Raw genomic sequence first — 12,075 nt, forward strand, 5'->3', positions numbered from 1 at the left:
CACAACACTCATTGATATAAAGTAAAAATAAGTACATCCTTTAAAACAACAACGAAAAACATAGCAGTAACTGTTGTCCCAAGATCGCCCCTCTCCCTCTATCCACATCTCTTGGGATCTCATGCACCCCAAGCTGGTCTTGAACTCACTATGTAAAGGATTATAACCTTGAACTTCATATCTTCCTGCCTCTGCCTCCCAAGTGCTGGGTTTACAGGTACATGCCAGCAAGGCCAGGTCTATGTGATGCTAGCTAAAATGTCTAACAACTGAGCTGCATGCCACACAGAGAATGACCATCTCTCTGTTAATATCTTCTCAGAGTCTTCAGAGCTCCTTTCAAGCCTGGGGTACCACCCAAAGCCTGGCATGTAGTTACTGAGCCTTTTCTCTGAATGTTTGAGATCGCTGTACTGCAATCTCACATCTTGCCAGCAGGTGTCACTGTTCAACAACATGATCCTGCACCAGCACAGCCGCTAAGGACAGATAGAGCCTAGTTTTACCTCGTGAGAGAGCGCTGTCTTCGCCTATGGGTAAGGGATGGTCAACATGTACTAATATGCCCCAGTGTTTGTTCTCTCTGTCTTGGTGGTTCTTGAAACACTTTCGGGTCTTGGACTGGCCTTACAAATTCTTGGGAATTGTTTCATGTTTGGTAAATGAGCACACATACGGAGAACATGCCTCTCCAAACCCTGGGAAACACAGAGCAGTTTTATAGATGACAAGACCGAATCTCTTGGGCTGGATGAAGTGTACCCCACAACCGTGAAGGTCTGAGTTAAAATTCCAAACACCCAAGTAAAGGAGGTTGTGGCAGTGATCAGCATAGTCTCATTTAAATACTCATACTTCTCAGATCGTGGGGGGGAGGTGTGGACTGGAGAATCCCCAGAAGCTCCTGTAACCGGCCTGGCAGAAATGAAAATATTCCAAAGAGACACTTGTATCTCTCAGTCTGACTGTCAGACTATTGAAACAATGGACCTCAAAGAAATGGGAATTTCCCCAGGAATCTCATGCTGGAAGAAGAAAGGACTCCAGCCAGGGGGGAACTTGTCTCCCCGAAAGATTTCACATAGTTCTAAGAACTCATCAGACCTCCCTACAGGATGTGACCGAAGCCCAGACAAAGATGGGCCAGCGGAACCATATGTGGACCAGAACTGCTTAGATGTGCACTTCCTTGGCCTCCGCTTCACTTCACAACCCCACAGATGAACTTGCGGGATTTGCTAGCTCTGTCTGTCCCTCGTCCCAGTGTGACCACACCAACTATATCTCCCCTTTCTGAATTCCACTTTTAATTTGGCTCCATTAATTGGCTTATTGAGGACAGGTGGCCCGACCTGACTTGGAACGAATGTTGTAACCCCCCAAGTTCAATAACATGCCCAGACCAGCTAGCCTGGTATATGTAGCTGTGAACAAGAAAGCCTAGTCTTAAACAAGGTGGAAGTCAAGGACCAGCCAGTACCTGAGGTTGTCCTGACCACGGGCAGGCGTGCTGTGCTACTTGTGTGCGCAAGTTTGCATTGATTTACATTTGCATTTACACTGGCATACACACAAAATTAACTTCAAACAAACGGAATCTCTGCAGGTTAAGTATCTTGGTCAAGGACACCCAGTGGGCGAACAACGAACGGTGTTGGGGTTTACACGAGGTTGGTCTTATTCCAAGGGGCCTGGGGAAGACAGGGGCCCCGTACCCTTTAAAGAATGGCAGGATTCTTCCCTGTGGTCCCCAACTGTCCAAGACATCTCTAGCTAGACCTTCAAACCAACATCAGATAAAGCAATTCTGTAAAGACTTGTTCCCTAATGATCCATCCTTATCATTTTCTGAAGGTTAGAGAAGTGAGCCAATCATATCAACAGAATCCATGGTGTACCAGATGTGGGAGTGGGGTCTCGGGACAGCGTGAGCAGAACTGGGAGTCTGGAGCCTCCTCCCTCCCTGGGGCTCACAGATTTGACTGAGACATACGCAATCATCAGCTGACCTTTCGATCATACTTATCAGCTGGTGTTACACTATTGCAAGCCGATGACTTTTCAACAAACAATAGACTCCGGCCTTGAGGACTCTTTCACAGTGCTCTGATTCATGGAGGCCACTGCCGTATGACTCACCGTGTGATACTAGCCCACCTTCCCGGTATCCCGGGGCGGGAAAGATGACTGTCAGGTAAGCTTAGATGTTCAGACCGTCAGGATCAGAGCTCAAGAGTTCAGGATCGGTGCTGACAGAGAAGTATTTGAGCCTTTTGAGAGCTGTCTTTCACAGCGGTCAAAGCTAAGGGCCCAGATGAACAGCTGCCATTTTAATCATTTGAAACATATCCCGGTCTGTCCTGGGAGCTTTCCCCCAGGCAAAAGACAAGTCTTAGAAGAGAGTGTGTAGCCCCAGGTGTATGTTGCAATACCTGTCCTGTGAGGTGACCACACCTGATAGGGGACACGTACTTCTCGCTCAACATATGGAGCACGGCTCTCCTTCCAAGCTATGTGTTCACAGGGAATGCTACAAATTTCCAGACTTTGAAGAGTCCAACAGGAGGAAGTCACCCCTGAGTAGAGCCAATGGACTTGAGCCTATGGGGTCCTGGAGAGGCCACTTTCCCCATGCAGGCCCACCTTGTCCAGTCCCTAAGCATCTGTGTTTTCAAACAAAATTGGCAACGCAGTGAGGTGGTTGGAGTCCACACTATAGCCTCCGGCCCTTCGAGTCTTTACAGTGAGTGATTAAATAGCGTCAGCGGCCACAGTATTTATAGCAACTTCTCTAGCGTCCTATGGGTGGGGAGTGGGGAGATCTTAGGGGGATATCGTTAAGATGGGAATGTAAAATCCCCCCAGTCACCTGTGACAACTCTCTTCCGTAACGAGGGGAAAGGAAATATCTTTCAGACTAGAGCCTCTAACGGGGCACTTTTAATGTGAAGTCCCTGTCGCTCATGCCATCCTAAGCTCGGCGTCTAGATACTGTGGATGCCTATGCGACCAGGACCTCGGGGTCTTGAAGTCCTGGGATGCCTGTCTGTCCCCATGAGTGTGGAAACAGTAAGTACAGAGCACCTGGATTACACGTGGACTCATATACAATTCCTTTGCACGGCAGCATCACAGAACCTTAACTCGGAGTTTCAAACGAGTTAAGCAAGATCTTGCTCCTGTGATTATTGCTATAACCTCACCCTGCCAAACATTCTTTTCTCTAATGGTTGAACCTCAACTCCTCAATACAGGCCCGGGCACCACCGCAGCCCCCCCGCAGGTTTTCCGTTATTATGATCTGGGCCTTAGGCCCAGCCTTTCCCAAAAACTTCTCCAGAGGGAACAAAGCTCTTGCTGCAGAGGCCAGGGCAGAGAGATGTATGGCTGAGCCTACACCACCTCCGCAAAAAGGTGGTACCGGGGACTACAGAGCTCGCAAAGCCGCAATCCGGGCCTGTCTCTGAGCTCCGCGCGCTCTGCGTTCTCGGGCGCCCCGCAGCGCTCAGCCCCAAGAAACCCAACACTCGGCCGGAAAGTAGAGGGGCGTGGCGGAAAAGGGGGCGGGGCTGGGGCGGGGCTAGGTGCAAAAAAAGTGGAAAGGGGGAGGTACTTGAGTCGCAACGGGCAGAAGTGAGGGCGGAGATAAAGGGCGTGACCTGAGGCGGGGCGTGGTGAAGGAGCGTGACATGGGGCGTGGCAGGGCAGATGGAGGCGGGGTGGGGCGTACAAACCCAGCCCACGGCGCGTCCCTCTTTTTCTCCGCCCCCCCACTTTAGAGAAGTCGGTGGCTTTTTCTTCTCAGCGCACGAGTCGCGCTCCAGCGGCCCGCGCGCTTGCTGCAGGAACCAGCTCCAGGCGCTGGCGCCGGGGCCCTGGGGAGGAAGCGACTTCGTTCTCCGCAGCGGGCGCGGCCCTGGGCACTGCGAGCCTCCTGAGCTCCGGGAGCTGCGGCCTCTCTGTGCACGGTAGGCGGCGCGGGACACGGAAGACCCGTTGGGTGGGCGCGCGTTCGGGCTCTGGGATCCGGGGAGGGGGAGACACGGGAACCACCACGCTGTGGGAACTGAGAGGGTGGGCCCGGGGCAGAGTGTGGGTATAGGGTGGGCACCCGCCGTGGAGCCATGATCGATCTTGGGTCCCCGGAGAGGGGCCGGGCGCCGCCCTGTGCACTGCCGCCTCTGCTGCGGAGGGCCAGCTCCTGGAGGCTCTGGGGTCCCACCTGCGGGGTGGCATTGGGCGGGGACCTCAGTGGAGCGGGGACTGTCGCGCCTTAGGATGAGTCTAGGCTGCAGATAGAGAAAGAGGCCTGGGGTGCGCCATAGTCCCGGGGCGCCTTAGGGTTCTGGTTGTTGAGGCGGACTCCCATCGCCAAAGTCGAGGGGACCTCTTCTGCACCGTGCATCGCGACCCTGCTGAGTTAAGTTAGTTTCGCTTTTCCCGCCAGTCCGGGCTCTGATTTGCAGCGGTCAAAACTGTCCTGGTCCCCCTTTCCGAAGGGGTCCGGTAGCGCCTCTCTCTGGGAGACCGCCTGGTGACACTGCGCGCGGCGCCAGCCACCTCGGAGCCGCCGATGCTTCTCCAGACAGAGGTTATGTCAGGAAATCGATGGAAACAGAGAAACAAGAGCAGCCTGATGAAGCAGCGGGTTGGGTTGTCCCGCGCCTGACGTGTGTGCAAGGTCTTACTAATTTCCAAGTTTAAGGATGTGCCATGGCAAAGACTGAATGTTCACAAATGGAGCCTATGAAGATGCTTGCCAGCCAGGAAGATGTGTGTGCTTTTGCGAACGAGAGTGTGTCCTTGTGTGTTTCTGCGAGTGTCTGTCCGTGTATCATTGTGAATATGTGTGTTTCCTAAGTGTTCTTGCCCGTCTGTGAACATATTTCTCTGGCATGAGCATGTGTCTGTACACATTTCTATGTGTGTCCACTGCCATCTGGGATAACCCAGCAGTGGGGCTGGCCATTGGCTCTGCAAGGTTGTGGAGTATTACTCCCCTTGGTTGGTTGGTTCTGGTAAGTGGGGTACTGCTGGAGTGTTGGCTGGCACCTTTCCAGAGAAGCTCCTGCCAGCTGAGCAGGGCTCGGGCTCCTCTCTCTCCCCTCTTTTTTTCTCTGAAAGCAAACTGTACAGTGTGGTGGTGAGCTGGCAAAGGCTGCTTCCTGAGTGAGTAATATTTAATTAAACACTCTAGTTAGTAGCATCAGAAACTGCTCGTGAGCTGAGTTTTTAACAGGTGTTTATCGTAAGAACGCCATCCCTCATGACGAAGGCTCATGAATGCGGGCGTGTGTGTGTGTGTGTGTGTGTGTGTGTGTGTGTGTGCGCGCGCCTGTGTGTACAATGAGGTAGGATGGCCTGGAGGGAGTTGGCTTTCTTCCTAATTGTTAGTCTAGGAGAGAGTGGGATTGCCTTTTCCTTTCTGCCCCACGCCGCCTTGCCTTCTGAACTTGCGTCTCTGGGAGGCAGAAAGCACTACACTAACATTAGTGGTATAGACAGAAGGGATCATGCAGTCAGAGAAGCACCACATCATTTAGAGACTACTAGTTAGACCAACCCTTTCCCAGTGGAGGCCCAGACAGGTTGGGTGACTTAGCCAAAGTGCAGAGGCAAGGCTATGCAGCAAGACTTAAATCTGGGCGGTTGGTTACCGGCCCTAGCCCTGAGGTCATAGGCCAAGCATCTGCAAAGTGACAGGCTGGATTAGATCATCTGAAACATCTCTTCTTCTCCTCTTACTGCAGGGAGCACTTCTTCCAGTAGATTTCAGACATTATCTAGATGGGAGGTGTGGAGTTGCTGAGTCTGGTAACCTTACATGTCTTTTTCTTGGTTAGCCTGTATCCCACTCAATCAGCCAGACCAAAACCTGGGGAGAAGCCATAACTGTCAGAGTCTTAGGAACTAAGGCCGGTCTTGCCTGGGGCCCTGGGTGAGGTCACTTAGGGGGTAAATTAGGCTTCGTGAGTGTGAGGTTGTGCCAGCAAGGGTGGACACACCCTTCAATGGGTTCCTCATGGACGTGGCATAAAATGGGCCCCCTTGGAATCAGCAGAGATGTTGAATTTCTCCTTGCTCCCAGGGCGCTGCTGCTGTTGCTGAGGATGCGGGTGCTTCCTTCTTGAGCCTGCTATCTTCTCCAGGGTGGATGAAGCTGGAAGGCAGATGTATGTATCTCTGCTTTATCCAAGTCTGCGCTTCTCACCATGTTGTGAGTTTAGCCTGGGGATTTCACACCAGCCCCTTTCAGAAATAGGGTGTGGCCAGTATTCGTGAATTGATCCATCTTTTTGTTATGGTGCATAGAGCATGGCAGGTATGCAATTGTGCAGTCCCTGCATTCACTGCAAGCCATATCAGTGAGAGCAAGAGCTGAAGGCTGCCTGTCACCCGGGCTCTCAGTGCCGTGCCCGCCCTTCTGCAGTTGGTATCCTTGACACTGGGCTCTGTCTGCTGTGAGCCCTCATCGTACCCCTGCTGGGCAACGGCTGGTGCTGGTACCAGGCTCCAATCCAAGTGCTTGACACATGGAGTTGTCTACACTTCCCAAACGCTTGGACTGGGAGCTCTCCCGCTTCTTTCCCCCTCGTGCCCAGCAGGTTACTTAACCAAGGTCTGTTTGCCATGGAAGGGTGGAGTCAAAACTCCAGCCCAGTCACCGTCATCACTGCAGTGTGCCTCTCTTCTGCCTCCCCTGGCCCTTCAGCAAGTTTGTGTTTGTTAAATTATTTATTATTGCGTGTGTACGGTGTGTGTGTGTGGAGGGTGCACATGTGCCATGCATGTGTGTGCATTTGCGTGTGTGACAGTTTGACACTTTGTCTGCTGAGCCATCTTGGTAGCCCCTGTTAACTTTATAAATGGAGTTTTCTGTTGTTGCTGCAAAGAATTTAATCATATACTTGTGGAAAGGATAATACAATGAACACGTCGTCACGTTCCTTCACCAATTCTGAGGGTCCACATGTGCACATACATGAATGCATACCTGCATATATACGTGTTGGAATATTCGGAAGCAGAAATATGTTGTCAAATTACCTATCGAACCTTGTAAGATGTATTAAAGGGGGAAATTGGCTTAAAAAATAGACCCTGTGATGACTCCATATGAGGGTAAGGCCAGCAGCCCGTCGGGGGCTCCAGTTTGGTGCCACTCTTCAAAGTAGCGCCTGGCTTATTTAGCATTGTCACAGTTCTGTTCATTGCCTAATATTAAAAACAATGAGTCTGAGGCTCACGAGGCAAACCACATCGGTTTAGGCCCTCTCGGTCTCCCTGAAGAGTTGGGCAACAGAAGCCGCCAAGGCACAGTCCCGCTCTGGCTGCAGTGGAGGCCCAGACCTTGTGCAATGCTCGTGCAGGGGTCATGGCAGGCCTGGGAGTTAGGAATGAGAGATAATTTGTCAACAAATGCTAGATTAGACCTTAACCCAAGTTTAACTCTTCAACTTGGCTGGAAGGGTCTGGGAGCCCCGGCTTTCCTCCAACTTCTGTGTGCTCTGGGATGAAGGCGGAGGGGATTGGGGTATAACCTCCACACTCACAGAAGGACAGCCGAGTGGGACTTTGGTGTCTCAGGGTTGAAGAGCCCTGTCTGTGACAAGGTCTCTACTCTGCCCCTCACAGTGAACCCAGCTTGTCAGGTTAGCTATGTGGCTGTGAAGCTGCCAGCTGTTTTGGGAGCCACTTTGCCTGTTAAATTTATACCTGTGTAAGGTACTTATTGCTATAACAAAATATCTGATTTTGTTGTATATATTTTGAAAATATAACAAAGAACAACTTAAAGAAAAGGCTATCTCACCATCTTGGGGAAGATGTGAGCACAGAGGCCGGAGGTACCTGGTGTCATGGTGTCCACAGTCAGAAAACAGCGAGATAAGTGCTCGCACTCAGCCCGCTCTATCCTGTTTAGTCAGCCCATCCTGGACGGTGCCACTTACATCGGAGGCAAGTCTTCCCTCTTCTCGAAACAGCCTCACAGACACACCAGGAGTGCTTCTGAGGTTATTCTACATCCCATCAAATTGACAAGGAAGATTAAACATCATAGTACCCCTGTGTTGTGAGCATCTGCATGCCCACCTGTCATCCCTCCCTTAAGGAGCAAAGGCGCTCTCCCTTTGGGTCACCTCCCTTTGGGTCATCTTACCTGTGCAAGGTGAACTGACTTCCAAAGGAACTGATGTGCTTTCTAATTCCCTAGGAGGAATCCACAAGACTACAGGGGTCGATTTTGTGGGTGTGGGGTCATGGTGGCAGGGGACACGGAGTTGGGTCTGCTGCCTGTACTGAGGCTAAAGTCCTGATCTGCATGTTGCATGCAGATCAGGAGTTAGGAAGGACACTAACAGGTTGCCTGGCTGGCTGAAGCGTGAAAAGCTGGCACATTGTGTCAGAACTAGAGATGGCAACTCTCTTTGGGTTCAGTGGAGGAAGGGTCAGCAGCAGCTGGAAAGGTAGGGATTTCAGAGGAGCCAATCTCTCTTACTTCAAACCTCACCGCCCATCCTGGGAGGGCCCAGAGGATGAACTTCCTTCCCACTGGTACTCTGGGAAATAGATTTGGGAGACCCACTCTGAAATGTCGCTTGCTCTTCTCTGACCTACTGTGGACTGTGCACTGAGAACTCTGAAGTCAGTACGAGTAATCGGATGGGGGAGGAAGAGGCTGAGTGGTGGCTCTCAACTTCCAAGGGCACGGTGGGTGTAATTAGTAATTCCCATAATGGGCGGTCGAGCAAAGCAGTAATCACAGTCGTCTGGCTCGTGCAGACCTATGGGGCTGGCGAGTTAATCACCGTGTTCGTAGGGGTGAAGTAGGTGAGAAGCCTGCTTTGCATTCTTGACTGTACAAGCAAAAGGCCTCCAGGGTGAGCGAACTGAAAAGTGTAACTCAGATCATAAAGAGAGAAGCGTGGTTCCTCAAGTCATTCCACCTGAGCTCAATGACAGAGAGGCTGGGCCTACCGGAGTACTTCCAAGTCACTCACGAAGAAAGTGTTCACTGTTCATCTTTCAGCCAGGCCTCCCCAAAGGGTCTTAAGGTCTTTGACCAGGACGACTGTACACTAGGAGACAGGAAGTAATCAGAGAACCCAGGGGCCTAATCCAACCCAGTGGATGTTGTCTGTGAGCTGACTCGATTCCAGGAAACTGGAATGGCATTGTGGTCCTCTCTTCCCAGAGGGGCCGATGGGGGTCACGTATCAGTGGAGTTTTAGCTTAGACCCAACTTGGAGGGTGCTGTGGGTCCCTGAACATATCCTGTGGTTATTTATTGGCACAGAAAATACAGCAGCCGGCATAACCATCACATTGACTCTGCCCCGTGGAACAAGACCAGGGTTGAATGGAAACCTTTTGAAATGTGCTCAGCCAGGAGGAGATGATAAATGGGAAGCAGTGATGCGTCTCTCAGAGGGTTTTCAGAGATGAGCACCCCGTGAAGAGTTTGAGAGATGCCAAGGGTGTCGGTCTCCCTACCCACATCCCCCCACCCCATTCAACTCAGCAAGCACAGGTAGCCTGTGTAAAACGAACCTGGGTCTTAGAGAATGTTAGTGCTTATCATTAAATGGACCAAGCGGTGACTCCAGCTGCTGTACCAGATGTGGCTTTCTTGTTTGAGCAAATGCACACATCTGGTATATAGCTATTGATCTGGGAAATGCCTTTTTTCTCCAGACCTGTCCACAAGACCGTCCGGAAGCAATTCATTTTCACCAGGCAAGGCCAGTAATATTCATGCATGATCCCACCTAAGGGGTAGTTCACTCTCCTATACTGTGGCACAATTTCATCCCCAGGGTCTTGCCTGCCGTGACCTTCTACAATATGTCACAGGTGCCAATGATGTAAAAATACTATGCTACTTGGATTGAATGAGCGAGAGGGGAAAACCTGCTCTGGACTTACTAGTAAGATCTTCGTGGCAGAAGCTGGAAATAAGACCTATTGAAATCTAGGACCCTTTGCATCAATGAAGTTTTTATAAGTTGTGTGGAGTGAGGCATGCTGGGATACCCTACTTCAGCAGAGGATAAGTTGCTGTGCCTTGCCCTGCTTACAGCCAAAAAAGAAGCATAATGCTAGCAGATCTATTTGGGCTTTGAAGATAGCACATTCCAGACTTGGGTGTGTTACTCAGCCCCATCTATTGAGGGACTCTGAATGCTGCTAGTTTGAGTGGGACCTGGACCAGGAGAAGGTTCCGCGACAGATACAGGCTCCCATGCAGGCTGCTTTTATGTTTGGGCTGCATGATCCAGAGCTCAGTGATCCTAGAGGTGCGGTGGTAGATAAGGATGCTATTTGGAGCCTTTGGCAGCCCCCAAAGTGAATCACAGCACAAGTGTTTGGGATTTTGGAGCAAGGCCCAGCTGCTATCCTCAAATAACTACTCTCCGTTTGAGAGACAGCCCTTGGCATGCTGCTGGTCCTTAGTGCAAAATGAACCCTGACCATGGATCCTTTGATCCAAGCCACTCATATGAACTGGGTGTCACTGGATGCCCCTCCCACCCCAAGTCATAGGAACAATTCATGATCCAAAAAAAAAAAAAAAAAAAACAACCCAATAGTTTTTATGGCCCTGAGTAGTGTCTGAAGGCTCAAGTTTGTGTCCGAGTAGACAAAGAACATGTAGCTAGATCCAAATGGATAGGATGCTTGTTTTGAAGATATTGCACAGGCTCTGTTTCCAGCCATCCTTCCTATTGCCCAAGGATGTCCTGAAGTAGCTATGGTGCCAGAAAAGGATATTGTGTATGAGAAGCAGAGAGACTGATACTTATGTATGTATATAATAAGCATGCATGCATGCTGTTTGCTTCTGTCTGTATGGAAAATAGGCATGTGGGCTTATGAACCTGGGGCTGACAGCTCCTAATGTTGCCTTCTGGCTTCTACATGTATAGACGTGCATATATGCACATGAACCTGTACACACACACACACACACACTCACACACACACACACACACACACAGAGAGAGAGAGAGAGCGAGAGAGAGAGAGAGACTGGTAAGGAGTCTATAGCTGTAGCTGGAAGGTAGGGGAGGCAACTAACCCTGCTTGCCAGTTGGGAGATGAGCTGACAGCACCCCCAATGTTCAGTGGGCAGGGAGCTCACTGAGCATGAAGTGTTAAAGGAGGGTAAGGAAGTGTGAGTGTGTCTGAGAAACCCGGATAGTTAGTGGATCAAGACCCTAGAGAGAGGTCCAGGAGGTGCTTTGAACCTGTCTTGCTTTGAACATGGCTCTAGGAGACCTGTCAAAATGACAGACAGGAAGGCTTGGGGAAAAGACTTAGAGAAAGAGAGTGGCCTGGATTAGCAGCTAGGAACTGGAGCCCTTTTTGAAAGGAAGTTTCTCTGCCAGCATAAGATTGCCTGAGGTGAGACACCACAGGGTTTGGGGCCATGTTGGGCATCTTCTTCCAAACAGGGAAGACCTTTGGTGGCCTCTCAGGCCTGGGGCTTCCACCTGGTACACCCTGTCTGGGGAGAAGCTACCCTTGAGCACCACAAACACTGGCTAGCTGATGTATGCTCAGACCTCAAAGGTGAGTTCCATAGTGCCTACAAACCATCTGAAAAGCCTTTCAAGAGAAAAATGTGAAGTCTACCATCTTAACGTTACTTTTCTTCAGTGCCGGGGACTGAACCCAGAACCTTGTGCATGCCGAAGAAGTGTTGTTCTTCCACGGACTCACATTTTCAGCCCCTGGAGTTTTGAGACAATCTTGCTGTTCTAGCTTAGCTTGGCCTTGAACTCATGATCCTACCTCAGCTTCCCAGATGCTAGAATAATGGCTATGAGCCACCATGCTCAGTTTCTGTGAAGATAGAAATAGAAACCAGGTCTTGGTGCATGCTAGATCAATACTGTACCAGCATGGCTATATCTCCAGCTGCCTGGGGAAGGTGGCTTCATGGTGTGCCTTCAGGGTAATTGTAGAGTTATGAACTCCGTGGGTAGCCATGGGTTTCCTCTGATGCCTTCTTCAACTGGATTGCAGATGGAATGAAGTTGCTTGTGCAGCTGGTGGGGGCAAGGTCTAGGG

At 50.7% G+C, this 12,075-nt stretch overlaps 1 protein-coding gene across 1 annotated transcript in view; it reads left to right on the forward strand.

Moving 5' to 3' along the window:
• Positions 1-3,772: 3,772 nt before the first annotated feature.
• Spsb1 (splA/ryanodine receptor domain and SOCS box containing 1) overlaps positions 3,773-12,075 on the forward strand; it is a 59,506-nt gene continuing 51,203 nt past the window's right edge. Inside the window, exon 1 of the mRNA XM_034503644.2 lies at positions 3,773-3,968. The gene's annotated coding sequence lies outside the window, so the exon portion shown is untranslated. The remainder of the gene's footprint in view (positions 3,969-12,075) is intronic.

Source organism: Arvicanthis niloticus, chromosome 5 (genome assembly GCF_011762505.2).
Source record: "Arvicanthis niloticus isolate mArvNil1 chromosome 5, mArvNil1.pat.X, whole genome shotgun sequence".
Taxonomy (NCBI): Eukaryota; Metazoa; Chordata; class Mammalia; order Rodentia; family Muridae; genus Arvicanthis; species Arvicanthis niloticus.